Genomic DNA, 16710 nt, shown 5'->3' with positions numbered 1-16710 from the left:
TCTGGTCCGGCCTCACTGATTTCACCCTGGCCCTGCCCTGCTCCCACTGAGGTCTCAGAGCTGTGGTTTCGCATTCGAGGTCATGCCACTCTGGCTCCAACCCACCTCCCCTGCATCCCCCACCCCAGCCCTGGACAGAGGTAACATGTTCTTCCCTCTTCTATCAGCACCACTTGCCCTTAGTGTCTGCTTTTGCTCAGAGCACCTTCCCTCCGAATTTGAGGACGGCAGCCGCATAGATACAGATTCAAATTGCCATGAATATATGTTGCAAGTAGCAGCAGTTGCTTATGGGTTTTAGAGGAAAAAAGAAGGCGCAGTTTCTAAGTTGAACATAGGCAATTGATTGACTACTGTTCTTGTATCACCAATTCCAGGAACATGAAGAAGACAGGTGAGGGTTGCACTGTGCAACTTGTGATGGCATTTTAGGTAACTTAATCAGCTAGTCTTGAAATTACGAGGAAAGAAAGGACAAAAACACCTCCGTGGGCCTGACATATTTTGCATGCGTCACATTCTTCAGACTGCTCTGAGGGACTTTTCATTTTCATCTGATCATCCTGCAAGATTTCAGGGCCCTCCAGTCAGAGAGGGAGAAGGCACCCCCATGGGGAAGGGTGGGTGTCTCAGTAGGAGGGCACTAGAAAGAACCTATTATAGGACTGGGGCTTTGGGTGGGTGATTTGGGGAGAGTCTGAGGAAGTGAGGGTTCATTAGATTGGCTGCTGTCAGAAAGTGGGGGCAATTCTATGATTGTGGATCTCAATAATGCTGACCTGCAGGGAGGGAGACTAGAAGGAGGATGAGCTAGAATTGGTGGAGGCCTAGCAGTCACCCGTTTAAGCCAAGGGAAGGAGTCGAGAGGGGGTGTTTCATATTCCGTGGGTGACGCAGGGACCATGCTTCTGTCCAGTGACCTCACTCTGTCTCTCTTTATCTTGGTCTCAGAGCGCCCTTGGCAGAGGTTGGTTTCGTGAGATTCTTTATGTCCCACAGAAGGATGGCACGGCCCAGCTGTGAGCAATGAGCCAGCTTCCAGGTGGCAGGAGCTGCCCCTTTTTTTCTCTCTCAGTCCTCACCTTTCAGAAGCCTCTTCAAAGCTTCCCCAGCAAACACCCTCTGTTTGAGGGTTTCATCTTTTCCTCCTCTGCACTTTAGAAACATTCTTTTAAATTTGTGTACAGCATTCAGGCCCTTCAGCGTGCTCATCTTAACAGCACAGCTCCTCCGTGTTTTTCTCGTCTGCACGCGCCTGTGGAGACACCACCTAGATCAAGATCAAGAATATTTCCACCCCCAAGAAGGCACGCCACACCCACCCAAGGTGACCAACCCCGGCCTGTGTCAGCGCGGCCTCCCTGGAATGTCACATAAATGGGATCCCTGGGCGCGTGCTCCTTCTGTTTACCATCGCGTCGGCCGGCTTCACCCATGCTGTTGCATGAGGCAGTGACTTCTCATTTTTATGACTGTGTGGTACGCTATACCCAAAGGCCACCGCTGCAGTTCACTGGGAACAGAAACAGTTTTCAGTGCATCGTGCCTGGACTATGGGACTGCCGCATGGAGAGCTACGAACCTTGGCCCTCAATTCATCTGTACATAAAAATGACTTGAGGCGGATGCCATGCTTGGGCATGCAGCATGGAGACAGTCTGCATGGCCTTGTGAGACAAGCGTTTCTTCAACAGGACACAAGGATCCCTAACTGGGAAAGAAGAAATTGATATGTTGGACTTCATTAAAATTTACAACTTCTCTCCATCAAAAGATGCCCTTCAGGAAGTGTAAGGGCACCTCAGGCTGGGAGGAAATACTTGGGAAAGATTTCCTCCGTGCCTGCAATCTTGGCTTATCTCTCTCAGATGATTTACTAAGTACGTCAGCATGTACTCTTTTCCCTCTTCTTTTTCTCCTGAGATTCGGAAGACTCAGATGATTTAACTATAGGGTCTCAGGTTGGGCACGGTGGCTCACGCCTGTAATCCCAAGCACTTTGGAAGGCCAGGGTGGGAGGATTGCTTGAGTCCAGGAGTATAAGACCAGCCTGGGCAACATGGCAAAACTCTGTCTCTACCAAAAAATGACACAAAACTTAGCCGGATGTGGTGGTGTGCCTGTAGTCCCAGCTATTCCAGAGGTTGAGGTGGAAGGATCACCTGAGACCAGGAGGTTGAGGCTGCAGTGAGCTATTATTGCACTACTGCATCCAGCCTGGGCAACGGAGTGAGACCTTGTCTCAAAAAAAAAAAAAAAAAAAAAGAAACAAACAAACAACAACAACAACAACAAAACCCAAAAACCAAAAAACCAAACCAAAATGAAATCCCTGTAGGGTCTCAGTTGCTGACCAGGGCTTTTGCAGTCATAATGATCCCACTTGAGATTCCCGCAGTCACGTTAATTATGCCCACAGGATTGCGAGGCAGGTGAGATCATTGTTCCCACCTTCCAGCTAAGGCAGCTGAGACTCGAGGAGGTGAAGGCACTTGCCAAGCTCACACAGCAACATCCCCAGCTGATGTTTTGGCTGGGCACGCCTGGTACAGAGTAGGTGCTGAATATGTGCTTGGAAGTGGATTTCTCAGCCCCAGGGTTCCCCAAGCCTGTGCATGTGTGTTGCAGGCAGGGAGACTAAGTATCCAGGAGCGTTCCTAGCAGAAGACAATTTCCTCACTGGTTGTGAGTGCCAGACAAACACTGCAGGACACCCATAAGCTCACTCCTAGTGCCAAGAAGCAACCAAGCCCCAAGACCACATCTCTGCCCTCAGCCTTAACCTTCTCTCATGGCCCAGGGACACCAAAGAGGGATGGCAGGACACCAACACAGTGATTGTTTTCCCTCCTGGGACTCTGGCCACTTTCCATCTGTAAGCAATGCCCAGAGCCACATCCAGCTCCAAGGTGAACACATGGCCACTGCAGAGGGGAGCTGGCTCCTGCCTCGCCAGGTCTCTAGGCACCTCCACCCTTCGGGGTGCATTGTGGCACAGAAGTGCTAACTGGTCCTCAGCCCCCACCTTCCATTCAGTACCTGGCATTTCCTGCTAGGCCCCCTGTGTCCTGTTCTTCCCAGCACGGCTGCTGTTCCAGAATCCGTAGCCCTCAGAAATAACAAAAGGCCAAAGGAAAGAGCGAGAGAGCCCACCTTGCAGAGTCACAGGGAGGACGGAGGTGATGCACGCAGGACCTGGATTCTGCAGAGCGCAGGGTGATTTGTTGACTGTGTGGCCTTGGGTGGGTTCCACAACCTCCCTGAATGTCTGGTATGGCTCTTTCCAAAGCTCATGACCAATCCCCTGCCCCTGCAAGCAGCCTGGGCTTGCAGGCCTATAATGGAGGGATGCCGGTAAGGACAGAACAGTAACGCTTGTGCCAGTGTAAACCATAAAGTATGGCATCTTCATACATTTCATAAATATTTGCTGAGAAGCTTCTAAGTTCTGGGCGCTGAGAGGGAGCCAGAGATGACTACAGCACCTCAGGGAGCCCAAAGCCAAGGGGAGGAGCCAGGACAGGGCCTTGCCATCTGCCGCTCACCCCCATCCTGTGCTCTGGGGACCGCTGCATCCTCAGGCTGTGGACGAGAAAGCTGAGGGTCACCCAAACAAGAGGAGGTGCTGGAGGTCACATAGTGAATATGCTTCGCTGGCCTTCCCATCTGGCATGTCTTCCTCTGCCCCTATCCAGGCAGGCTGGAGTTGGGTTTTGATGGAGATTTCTGGTTAGGAAGATGGGAGTGGTGGTGGCAGTTTGGGGCCTGAGGGAGAGACAGGAAGCACCAGATCAGTTTTGTGGGCAGCAGGTAGGTCAATGTGGTCAAGACCCAATTGTCCCTAGGGTAGCAGGACAAGCAAGGGGACAAGCAGGGAGACAGGGTGCCAAAAGGCTCTGGGGAGCCTGAGGCCTCAGCCTGAAGCCACAGGAGTGTTGCCTGCACATCTGGCCAAACTGTAAGCTCTAAGCTGGGAACACACAGAGGAATTGAGCACTTCTCTGACCCCGGGAGCTCACCGCCTTGTCAAATAGCTCGAGGTGGAAAAGGGAAAGTGTGGGTGCTGGAGGAGCCCGGGAGCCTCTGGCCCAGCCTGGGCCGCAAGGAGGGCTTTTGTGGGGATGCAGGTCCTAGCCTGAATCTGAAAAGCTGAACAGGAGCCAGGTAGGTGGAAAGGGGTGTGGAGGACCCAGAAGGAGCGGCGACAGCAGAGGCCAAGGGTCTGCAGCTGGAGCCAGTGTCTGCGGTGGCAGGAAAGGTAAGAAGGGACTCAGCCCAGAGGAGAGAGGGAATACGCCCTGAGCAAGAGGAAAGATGCCTTTTCGTCGAGGTGGGAGCTGGGGGTGGGCAGAAGGAAGGAGAAGGCAGAGGTTGGTTTTGTGGATGCTGGGAGTGGGGTGCTGAGGACTGGATAAGGGATTGGGGTGACAGGAGGTACCTCTGTTCTCATTCCCACCATTCTCCGCTACCCCCCTACCCCACTGCTCCAACCATGTGGGTCCCCTGGCTGCCCTTCCAGCATAGCTGTACTCTCCTATCTCCAGGCCTTTGCGTGTGAGGTTCCCCTGCTCTAGAAAGCCTTCTCCCGTTGTCTGAAGGGCTCACTCCTAGTCATCACTCACTTGTGCTCGTGTCTCCTCTTCTTATGGGTCTTCCTTGGCCACCCCCCTCTTCCATGACCTCCTGTTTATTCAGTGATTCAGGGAGTAGAATCAATAGGAGTGGGGGCAACTCGGACCTTCTCTTTTACTTTACTATATGTCCTTTTATGCTGTTTCAGCTTGTTTCAAAAATGAAATGTTTAGGTTTAAAAGAAATGAAGACTTTACCTTTCAGGTGATTTTTCCAACATGTGAAATGACACACAGGCAAGGGAGTTCTCCCAGCATGGTTTGCTCCAGCGAGAGATCAGAGCCCCCTAAGTGAACGCCAGCGCTGGTGTTGCGAAACAGGCAGCGGGGCCTCCATGTAAGGGAATCCTGTTGACAGTAAAACAGAGTCAGGCGGCTGCAAGGTTCAGGCACGGTGCAGGGCATACAAAGCCCTTGCCGGGGTGCGGGCAGCATCACATGCTCCCATTTGTGTAAATGATGTTTAGAGTGTCTCCGGACCAGACACACGACAACCAGCAGCAGCGGCTGCCTCTGGGCAACGGAACCAGTGTCCCGGGCTCGCAGGTGGGAGGGGAATGACTTTCTCTTTATGCTCTTTGGTACCCTTAAGATTTTGTACGGAACCTCCTCAAAAATAACTAGATAGACGGAAGTTTAACAACAATTTGTTTTTAAAGCATATAAAAGTTTTAGAGAGAATTCTTTTTGAAAGGCATGGGGGAAGGGAGATAAAGGATGACAGATTTTTGTTGCAAGCACTGACGCACTCTTTGACCAGTGGGTAAGTCACTGGCTGTCTCTGAGCATCAGTTTCTGCCAAGTGTAAAATGAGCCAAGTCTCCCTGCTCAACGTGAGCAGTGTCACACAGCTCTGGGGGGTGCCATTCACATTGCAGTCCATGTGACTGGTCCCCTTGCAATTGTGCAGTGCGCAATGTAGGCAACTGGAGGAGGTGGCTTGGATACGAGGCGGAAATGGGAGAGCGGACGGGAGAGAGCCTGGATGTCATGAGAGGTAGGGTGTGCACATGTGAGGGTGTGGAATGTGGCAGTGCGTTCCTCTGAGTGGGTGTGTACTTTCTGCTGATGTGAGTCCTGCAGACACAGGCTGAGGAAAAGAGATCACCTTCTCTTTCCCAGGCTCAGGCTCCTGAGTCTTCTAGAGCCAGGACTGAGAAGAGAAAGGTCCACCCCGCTGGGTGCTGGGGCTTCCCACTCCATCTTCCAAGGGCCCGCCATCCAGCAAGCTGTTTCTTCAGGCTCTTCCCATGTTGGCTCAGAACCTCTGTCCCCAGGGTTGGGGTAGGAGAGAATTCCTCACACCAGGATGCTTTCTGGTTTTCCAAGTACAGAGTCAGAGCTAACCTGACTCAAATTCCAGCCCTGACTCTCTCTTTGTCACTTGATTAGAAACAGCTCTGACGCTCTCTATCCCTGGGACCTTGGGCAAGGACCTTCACCTCTCTGAGCCTTAGTTTTCTCATCTGTGAAATGGCGGCAGAGATCATGGCCACCGCATAGTGTTGCTGTGAGGGTTAAATGTCCAATGAGGTTTGACAGGTGGAGTGACTCATGCCTGTAATCCCAGCGCTTTGGGCGGCCAACGTGGGAGGATCGCTTAAGGCCAGGAGATCGGATCTGGGCAACACAGAGAGACCCTGTCCCTACCAAAAAAAAAAAAAAAAAAAAAAGCAGGGCACGGTGGTGTGGACCTGTGGTCCCAGCTACTGAGGAGGCTGAGGTGGGAGGATCCCTTGAGCTCAGGAGTTCAAAGCTGCAGTGAGCTATGATCGTGCCACACTGCATTGCAGCCTGGGTGACAGAGTGAGATCTTGTCTCAGAAAAAAAAATTTTTTAATGTCCAGTGAGGTCAAGCACATAATAGGTACTCAGTCAATGCCAATTCCCAATATTAGCTCCTATGGACTCTTGGGTACTTCTTATACACGTGTGGTGGGCTATGTTGATACAGACATAAAGCACCTGGAAGGAAACATAGCCCACACTCTCAGCAGTGGTCGTCTGGGGAATAGGAGGGTGCTATTGAGTGCATGCATGATTTTAAACTCAGTAAAGCTGTTTTCATTCTGAAAACGAAGAAATAAAGTGCATAAAGCGAACAGGTGAAGCACGGAGGAATTTTAGGGTAGTGAAACGACCTTGTGTGATCTAGTCATGGCAGACACATGTCATGATACATTTGCTCAAACCTGTAGAATGTGCAACACCCAGAGTAAGCCTCACATAGACTAGCCTAAAGAGTCAGGGTGATGATGATGTTGTTAAGGTAGGTTCGCTGATTAACAAGTGCAGCTGCTGGTGCCCTGTGTTGTTGGCGAGGACACTGTGTATGGGGTGGGGGTGGGTGTTGGTGGTGGGGACACTGTATGTCGGGGGTGGGTGGGTGTTGGTGGTAGGGACACTGTATGTGGGGTGGGGGTGGGTGTTGATGATGGGGACACTGTGTGTGGGGCCTTCTACCCTGGCCAGCTGGGGACCTGACACAAGGCCAGTGCTCGTAAACATTTGGGACCTTTCTTATCTGGCCTGGGCTCTCTCATGAACCACACTGCCCCTTCCACAGTCAGGGGATCTGGGCACCGCCCTCTTGTGTAGGAAGAAGATGGCACCCCTTACACCCTCAGCAGGGAGAGGGGTCTCTCAGGTCAAGACCATAGGTAGAGGAGGGGGACATCTGTGTGTAGAGGACCCCAGCTAGCCAGCCACCTGGGACCAGTTCCTGCGGGCCCCAACTGATCCCCAGGATGACCTTCAATTATGTGCCAGCAGGGTGGGTCAGAGAGAGCCACACAGCCCCTACTGGGCACATAGATGAGCACTTCTCCAAGGCCTCACAGTTAACCTCAGGATGGGGGTGCAGGGGGCAGGAGACCAATGCCCATCATCCTTCTCAGGTGGTAGAGAGTGGCCTCTGCCCCCGATTGTTGTGTGACCTTGTGTGGCTGGCATCCTCTCTGGCCCATCAGGTTCTGTTGATCTGGGATTCTGAAAAACCCCAGGGGCTTTCTGGGCTGAGCCAGGGGTCTGCATGGCAGGGAGGTGGAGCAAAGGTCTCCAGAGTGGGCTGGGGCCAAACCTGGGAGACTTCCAGACAAGTGCCAAGGTGCCCACCCCTCAGATGTGCTCCAAGCCTCCCTGGCAGTCTCTTGGTCCAGGCCTCTGGGGCTCATGAATGGAGGAGCCAGCGGGTGTACAGGGGAGATGGCAAGACCACCAGGACTTGACAGAAAACAAGACACAGGTATCTTCTGCCAGGCTGCCTGGCCTGAAATCTACAAGAGGAGGAACATTTACAGGAAGTGATTCTTCTGGGCTCCTTTACCTGAACCCTGAGACAGGAAGCAGGCTCTGGCCAGTTTGGTGTGGTAGGTGGGTGGGGACCTGAGCCCCACTTTTAATCCAACTCCTCCTCTACCCTGCTGAGTGCCTTTCGGTGCAGCACTTCCCTGGTGGAGCCTCACTCTGCGGTCACAGACAGTAAGCGCCCTGTCCATCTAAGACGGAGAAGTCCACCCTGGAGTGACAGACACCTTCAGGAATGGCTGGTAGTGACCTTGGCTAAGAGTCTGTTCAAACAGGCATGGGCTGGAGTCCTGGCTTGTCCACTTGAGCAACTGGGTCATCATGGGCAAGTGACCTCCCCTCCTGGAGACTCAGTCTTCATCTGTAAAATGGGGATGATACAAGTGCCCCTGCTGGAGAGATGTAAGGAGCTGATGTGAGCCTAGGTGTCAGTTGCTGGAACATTTAAGCCCTCAGTCAGCCATGGCCCTGTTCCTATCCTTCCTATTGACAACGGCCATTGTGTTATGATTTTTAGTAGCAATAATCCTATTATCACCCTGCCTTTATTTCCTCACCCCTAAAATGGGGACAATAAGCGGGCGACATCATGGTGTTGCTAGGAAGGTTGAGTGCTTAGAACAGGGCCTGGCACAGCATGAGCCCTCCGTAAATGACCGTCATTCCTATGATTACTACCATTGTTATAGTCTTCTTAAAGCTGGAAACGCTCAACAAGCCAGCACAGGTTCTCAGGAAGCCGGCATTCCTACTCCTAAAGTGGGAAAGGGAGGTTCAGGGCAACGAAGCCACGTGCCTGACCACACAGCGGGATGCGCTCCACGGCCTCCACCCCAAGGGCAGCCCCCACCCGCATCCCCTGCCCATCTGCGGGCGTAGGTGCCTCCAGGAGCTGGCAGCGGCCCAGGCGGCGGGCCAGGGAGGGAGCGAGCGGAGAGCGCACGCGGGGCTGCACGTGGGGGCGCGCGCCAGGAGGGGCCGCACGTGTCCGCCCACGCGGGGCCAGGAGGGTCCAGGCAGGCTGCGGCGGGGCCCGGGTGCCCAGAGCCTGCGGGCTTCCCGGGCGTTCTCACGGCTCTGCGTGGGCGGCTGCCCGAGCGCTGGTGTTGGGGACGTGGAGGTGCTGCGGATGCCAGGTGAGAGGCATTGCTGTCCGCCACCCCCGCCAGCCCTCCCAAAATCCAGACTCTGTGAGTCAGAGCCCCCAGGGAAAAATCAGAGTGGCAGACACGAGCTGTGAAGTCATCCTTTCTTTCTTCCACCCCCACCCTCACTTCCTCAGCAACCCCTGTTGACCCTATTTAAAACTGATTGCAAAGCCAGCCACCTCTTCAGGGCCCCCCGCAGTCCCCAGGAATCCCTCCAGCCACCACCCTCTCCCAGGACTACCCAGTGGCCTCCTCACTCCGCCGGTTGTCCTGCTGCAGCAGGCAGTCAGGCTGCTGTGAGCCATCTTAACTGTAAAGAGGGTAGAAAAATGAGAAGAGGGATTGTTTGTGCTCATATTTGCATAAGGAAGCTATAATACCTTATCCTGGTAGTTAGGTGAGCCCAGTTTGGGGCCCACTTAAGAAAAATAAGGGAAAATTAGGTACCAAGATGATAAAAGGAATCATAGGAAATTAGAAATTTTAGAAAGCTTACAAATGTCACGAACATCACAAAATCCAGAAAAATAACATTTTTATCAGTTGTCTGACATACTTTTATCCTTTCTTCCCCAACATGTCATTGATCACCTTTATATTGATGACAATTTTGTCATATTCATGGAAAATTAAAAGATAATTCTGTCTTTCCTTTAATGTGGCCTATTGAATAAAGCTTAGGAAAGTTTCTTTCAGTTTCACAACTTGTACTTGGAAATGTTTTCTATAAACCCAGACACACACACACACACACGCACACACACACACACGCAAGCACATTTTAGCACCATTGTCAAATTTGGAAAAACCTCCATGAAGCTTTTTCATATTTTGATTGGTTACAGATATCCTCACTGCTTTTAGTAAAACTATAAATCTTGATGAATTGCATTTTGTATAATCCTTCCCCAAAAGAAAAAAAACATATTGTGTATTTATTATATGCCCTGCATTACTGAGTACATTCCTGACAAGAGAGAGCTTTGTTTTGAAGTAGGCATGTGGATGATACACAGGAAGCCAATCCTCCATTTACAGTCTTACCTAGTTAATGGTTGAAGGAATTTTCTATAGAGTAGCTTGTGACTCCTGTTATGATTTTTAGTAGCAATAATCATCCTATTGTTACTACCTATTTAGTAGTAATAATCATACCTATTAGTAGCAATAATCATCCTGTGACATAAGCTGATGTCAGCCCGCTTATTGTCCCCATTTTAGAGGTGAGGAAATGGAGGCAGGGTGATAATAGGATGATTATTGCTACTAAAAATCATAACACAAGCCACAAGCTACTTTATAGAAAATTCCTTCAAAATTCCTTCAAAAACAGGTTCAGACCTGTTTTTCCTTCACTTTCTGCACACTTTCTGTGCTGGGGGGCAGAGAATAAATTCATATCATGATGGGAAGTAGGGGTCACCGTCTTTGAATCAAGATCCAGATTAGTTGGCAAACTGAGCGGTAGGATGGTCCTAGAAACCATCTCCGACACCTGGTGGCTAGTGGTAACCTAACTATGCATGGAAGGACTTTGAACCGCATAAATTTAGCTCAGTAAACCCAAACTCAATGTATTCTCAACTCTACTAAACCTAAGCTGGGTCTGCAAAATGCCCACAGCCACTCCAGTGCTAATCAGGATGAGAGAAAGAGCCAGAGATGGGATTCAGAGTAGAAAGTGACAGTGATTTTAGCTGTTCACAGGTAAACTATATTACTTTTGCTAATTTTACGTGCGACACAGTGGGGGACCATACCTGGGATGAGCCTGTGTGTGAAACTGTGAAGCTTAAGTTTTTGAGCTTTATCATAAATCCGGTCCTGTGCCACATGTTCCTCATCTGTAAAATAAGGATAATTATAATACCACTACCTGTTTCGTAAGTAAGTTATTATATGCAAAACACTTAGAGCCATGACTAGCAAATACAGGCATAGCTCAGAGATACTGAAGGTTCTGTTCCTGCAATAAAGCCACCAATAAAGCTAGTATCACAATAAAGTGACTCACACAAGTCTTTTGGTGTCCCAGTACATAGAAAAGTTAATGTTTACATTATACTGTAATCAGTAGAGTGCAATAGCATTATACTGTACAAGTGTGAAACAGGATTATGCCTAAAATAGCAGTACCCTACTGTGTGCAATAGTATTATGTCTAACAAACATACAGACCTTAATGTAAAACTACTGTATTGCCAAGAAATGCTAATTATCATCTGAGCCTTCAGCAAGTCCTAGTTTTTTTGCTGGGAGAAGGTCTCTTGCCTCAACATTAATGGCTGCTGACTTATCAGGGTAGTGGTTGCTGAAGGTTGGGGTGACTGGCAATTTCTTAAAAAAAGACAACAATGGGCTGGGCATGGTGGCTCATGTCTGTAATCACAGCACTTTGGGAGGCCAAGGCAGGTGGATCATGAGGTCAGGAGATCGAGACCATCCTGGCTAACATGGTAAAACCCCGTCTCTACTAAAAATACAAAAATTAGCCAGGCGTGGTGGCGGGCACCTGTAGTCCCAGCTACTTGGGAGGCTGAGGCAGGACAATCGCTTGAACTTGGGAGGCAGAGGTTGCAGTGAGCCGAGATCACACCACTGCACACCAGCCTGGCAACAGAGAGAGACTCTGTCTCAGAAAAAAAAAAAAAAGAAAAAAGGCAAAAATGAAGTTTGCTCAATCAGTTGACTCTTCCTTTCATGAAAGATTTCTCTGTAGCCTGCGATGCTGTTTGGTAGTGTTTCACCCATAGGAGAACTTCTTTCAAAATTGTAGTAAATTCTCACAAACTCTACTGCTACCTTATCGACTAAGTTTATGTAATATTCTGAATTCTTTGTTGTCATTTCAACAATGTTCACAGCCTCATCACAAGGAATAGATTCCATCTTAAGAAATTACTTTCTTAAGTAATTAAGAATTTATTTTCTCATCCCTCAGAAGCAACTCATCATCCACTTGACTTTTATCATGAGATTGCAGCAATTCAGTCCCATCTTCAAGCTCTACCTCTAATTCTAGTTCTCTGCTTTTTCTACCACATCTACAGTTACTTCCTCCACTGGAGTCTTGAACCCTTCAAAGTCATCCACGAGGGTTGAAATCAACTTCTTACAAACTCCTGCTAATGTTGATATTTTGACCTGTTGCCATAAATCATGCATGTCTGTAAGGCATCTAGAAGGATAACTTCTTTCCAGAAGGTTTTCAGTGTGCCTTGCCCGGATCCATCAGAGTACACACTATATATGGCAGCTATAACCTTCTGAAATGTGTTTCTTCAATAATAAGAAAGTCAAAATGACTCCTTGACCCATGGGCTGCAGAATGGATGTTGTGTTAGCAGGCATAAAAACAGCATTCATGTCCTTGCATATCTCCGTCAGAGCTCTCAGGTGACCAGGTCTATTGTTAATGGGCAGTCATATTTGAAAGGAATTTTTTTTTCCTGAGCAGTAGGTCAACAATGGGCTTAAATTATTCAATAAGCCATGCCGTAAACAGATGTGCTGTTATCCAGGCTCTGTTGTTCCATTTCTAGTGCACAGGCAGAGTAGAGTTAGCGTCATTCTTCAGGGCCCTACTGTTTTGGAAATGGTCAATGAGCATTGGCTTCAACTTAAAGTCATCAACTGCACTAGCCCCTATACAAGAGAGTCAGCCTGTCCTTTGAAGCTTTGTAGCCAGGCATTAACTTCTCTCTAGCTATGTAAGTCCTAGATGGCATCTTCTTCCAGTGAAGGCTGTTTCATCTACATTGAAAACCTGTTGTAAGTGTCGCCACCTTCATCAATGATCTTAGCTAGTAGATCTGGACAATTCGATGCAGTTTCTACATCAGTACTTGCTGCTTTTCCTTGCACTTTTATGTTACAGAAATGGCTTCTTTCCTTAAATCTCTAAATCAACCTCTGTTAGCTTCCAACTTTTGTTTTGCAGCTTTCTCACCTCTCTGAGCCTACATAGAATTGTCGAGTAAGGGCCAGGTGCGGTGGTTCACGCCTGTAATCCCAGCACTTTGGGAGGCCAAGGCAGGTGGATCACTTGAGGTCAGGAGTTTAAGACCAGCCTGGCCAACATAGTGAAATCCTATCTCTAATAAAAATACAAAAATTAGCCGGGCGTGGTGGCACGTGCCTGTAGTCCCAGCTACTTGGGAGGCTGAGGCAGGAGAATCACTTGAACCAGGAAATGGAGGTTGAGGTGAGCTGAGATTGTGTCACTGCACTCCAGCCTGGGCAACAGAGTGAGACTCCGTCTCAAAAAAAAAAGGATGAGTTACAGCCTTGTTCTGGATTAGGCTTTGGCGTAAGGGAATGCTGCGGCTGGTTTGATCTTCCATCCAGACCACTCAAACTTACTCCATGTTAGCAACAAGGCTGCTTTACTGTCTCTTTGTTTGTGAATTCACTAGAGTAACAGTTTTAATTTCTTTTGAAGACTTTTCCTTTGCATTCACAGTTGGCTGTTTGGCACAAAGGCCTCACTTTTAGTCAGTCTTGGCTTTCAAGGTGCGTCCCTCACTAAGCTTAATCATTTCTACCGTTTGGTTTAAAGTGAAAGATGTATGACTCCTTCTTTCACTTGAACACTTAGAGGCCATCGTGCAGTTATTAATTGGCCTAACTTCAATATTGTTGTGTTTCAGGAAATAGGGAGGCCTGGGGTGAGGGAGAGAGATGGAGGAAATGCCGGTTGGTGGGGAGCAGGCAGAACACACACATCTATAGATTAAGTTCACTGTCTTTCATGGGCACAGTTCATGGTGCCCACAAATGATTGCAATAGTAACATCAAAGATCACTGATCACAGATCACCATAACAGATATAGTAATACTGATAAAAGTTTGAAATATTGTGAGAATTACCGAGACATGATACGGAGACACGAAGCACATGCACACTGTTGAAAACAATGGTGCTGAGAGACTCGTTCGACACAGGGTTGCCAGAAACTTTCCATTTGTCGAAAACACAATGTCTGTGAAGTGCTATAAAGTGAGGCCCAATAAAACAATAAAGGCATGCCTGTCATCACAGATGCTAGGTAAACATTTGCCAAATTAACGAATGATGAAAGAGGCTTGTAAACTGTAAAGTGCCATTCAAATTCCTTAGTCCAGCTAACAGCCGGCAGAAGCCAAACCAATTCATTGGGATGCTCACATAGCAGATTTTTAAAAGCGTGGCTTGAAGAAGGGAAGTAAGCTTGTCTGCAGCAGCGGCAGAGTCTGCAGGCCTCCCCGGAGGGTGGGGTGGACTGTGAGAAGGCTGTGGTCATTCAGCCTCCACTCACAGCCTCAGGAATGAGGACTCCCTGCCTCTGGGGACAGTGGCTCCTTGGTCATCTAAAATCTCTCCCACCCCTGACTCCCATGCTGCCTTCATATTTTTCTCCCAGGGTCAAAGAGAAGAGGATCCAAGCCAACAGACAGACATTCAGAAAGATGAGAAGTGGGGAAGGTTAAAAGTCACCCCAGCCTTGAAAACAGAAAGAACAAGATGTTCAAAGCTCTCTGCAGAGTAAGCAAGGGGATAAGGAAGAGAGTGGGAAGTCATTTAGTGAAACATGAGAGAAATGTGGACAAAAGGAGAGGCAATCCGCGGAGAGAAAAAGTGGGGGAGTGGGGAAGGATAAAGCTGAGAGGGGCTCCTAAGTGTGGAAGATGCTGACTTCTGCATTCTCACAAAGTGCGGTCATTCATCAGCATCCTCTGTCGGACACCTGTCGTTTGGACTACAGTAGTGAGAAAGACAGACAAAAATCTCTGCCCTTGTGGAGCTTAAATTTTGGTGGTGGAGACAGAAAAGAAACAAGCAGAGGATGAAAGTGTATGAAAGCAGTAAGGACAATGCAGAAAGTTGAAGTAGAGTGAGGTTGTTGGAGGCACCAGGGGCTATTTTCCATCTAGGAGGCAACATTCATGCTGAGGCCTGAATGAGGATAAACAGCCAGTCAAGGAAAGATGAGGGAAGAGTGTTCCAGGAAGAGGAGTGGTGAGTGCAAAGGCCCTGGGGTAGGAATGGGCTTGGTGTGTTCAAGGGGAGGAGTAGGGAGAGCCCAGACAGTGTGGCAGGGCATGAGTGGGACTAGGGGGCAGGGCGTCAGACACAGGATTTTTAGTCAGGGTAAGGAATTGGAATTTTGTTCTAAGTACAGAGGATTTCAAAGAAAATATCACATTCCACACACTGCCGGGGTACTTTAAAAGTAGTATTGAGAGATAAATCAGTCATTCATAGAGGGTTCGTTGTGAGCAGGCTCTGGGACAGGGTCTCTCGCAGCCTTTTCTCCATGTGATTTACTGCTAACAGAGCTAGAAAGCTGCTGAGTTCAAGTCTGGCATATGTTCCACTGTAACACAACTTCACAGCCTCTCCTAAAATGAATGTGGATTCCTTACAGTTAATAAAGTGCTTTTATATGCACCTTACCTCATGTACTCTTACGGAGTGCTGTCACCTCTTTGCAATGGCCTTTGCAATGTTTCTGAGACCTTGAATGGGGAGTCACAGCTCTGCAGCTGCTCTTTATCCTCAGCTTTCAGCAGCTTCTCTCTAAACAGGATCACTATTGATGTGAACTTGTAGTTGGATACAGTCAGCATCGGTGGAAGTTAGAGGCAGGTCGCTGCAAGCCCATGTGGTGTCTTTGCGCAAATCAGAAAACGGCTCCCTTTGCTCAGGATACTTCTGGCTTCCAAAAAAAGTTGTAATCATTATTTTGTTAGAGTGTCCTTTGCAGCCGTCTGCAAAAAAATTACCTCTGTGTGTATGTGAACCTACACTATTATTGATATGAGAGAGACCCACTTAGATGCAGTGACCTTGTGGAAGGCAGAACCTGAATGACTTTCATGATTTTCCACACCCCTGCACAAAATGTTTAGAACAGAAAAGTTATGAGTCCACGCAGAAAGGAAATCCATGTGGAAATGGCCACACTAGGACATATGCATGAACACATGCCATACCCTGGGGGTGACCACGACTGTCCAGGTTTTCCTAGAGTTGCTCCCCTTCACAGGACATTCAGTTCTGGTTCCCTCTCCCACATCGGCATGCTGGCCTCCCGTCTCTAACACTGTCCCCCTCCTAGTCACATTATGCACCTGTTCCAGGGTATGAAATGTGTTGAGCAATACTGGGTCCTTTTACAAGTTCTCCTGGGATTGTGAGATGAAGTCCCTGAACTGTGCCCTGGGAAAAAGCCCCCACCGTGATCCTGGGTGGTCTTGGTCTCCAACACTCACCACACCCATGTTCCGCTGTGTGGCCAGCGCCACTTCTAATGACAGGGGCGCAGCTTTGAATTCTTCCAGCTCCTAAATTTAGAAACATGGATTAGATCTAAATAAATGGATAGTTATGTAACTTCTTGTCCCTTTTCACTACCCCCTCCCCTTGGAATAATCAGCCTTAATCAGCTAACGATGGGGCCCTGAATACAAGCCCAATCCCCCGGGAAGCTATGGGGCTTACATAAGGAGTGACATTGGCCAGTGTGTTAGGAGGCTTTAAAATACATTCTCTCATTCTGTCTCCTCTCTTTTTTCTCTTTCTCAATCTCTCCTACTCACCCATACATTCTGACACAGACACACATGTGCACGCACACGCGCG

General features: G+C 48.8%; 3 long non-coding RNA genes across 4 annotated transcripts in view; 1 reads left to right on the top strand and 2 right to left on the bottom strand.

Annotated features, from left to right (window-relative positions):
* Nucleotides 1-246: 246 nt before the first annotated feature.
* On the bottom strand, nt 247-3761 carry LOC123571789 (uncharacterized). Of its 2 annotated transcripts, XR_006696024.2 has the most exons (3): nt 3154-3761; nt 1412-1711; nt 247-1255 (listed from the first exon to the last, which is right to left on the bottom strand). It is a non-coding gene; the product is annotated as an uncharacterized lncRNA (long non-coding RNA). The 2 variants fall into 2 exon arrangements; XR_010584794.1 differs by having other exon boundaries at nt 247-1711.
* A 1079-nt stretch (nt 3762-4840) lies between these two features.
* On the bottom strand, nt 4841-16414 carry LOC135964386 (uncharacterized). The gene is made up of 2 exons (XR_010584600.1): nt 15523-16414; nt 4841-4979 (listed from the first exon to the last, which is right to left on the bottom strand). It is a non-coding gene; the product is annotated as an uncharacterized lncRNA (long non-coding RNA).
* LOC123571790 (uncharacterized) overlaps nt 5536-16710 on the top strand; it is a 42084-nt gene continuing 30909 nt past the window's right edge. The window contains exon 1 of the long non-coding RNA XR_006696026.2: nt 5536-5628. This is a non-coding gene — a long non-coding RNA (uncharacterized lncRNA). The remainder of the gene's footprint in view (nt 5629-16710) is intronic.

This window comes from Macaca fascicularis, chromosome 2, assembly GCF_037993035.2.
Source record: "Macaca fascicularis isolate 582-1 chromosome 2, T2T-MFA8v1.1".
NCBI classification, from domain to species: Eukaryota; Metazoa; Chordata; class Mammalia; order Primates; family Cercopithecidae; genus Macaca; species Macaca fascicularis.
Note: the sequence above shows the minus strand (reverse complement) of the source record. Positions and strands in the feature narration are given on the sequence as shown.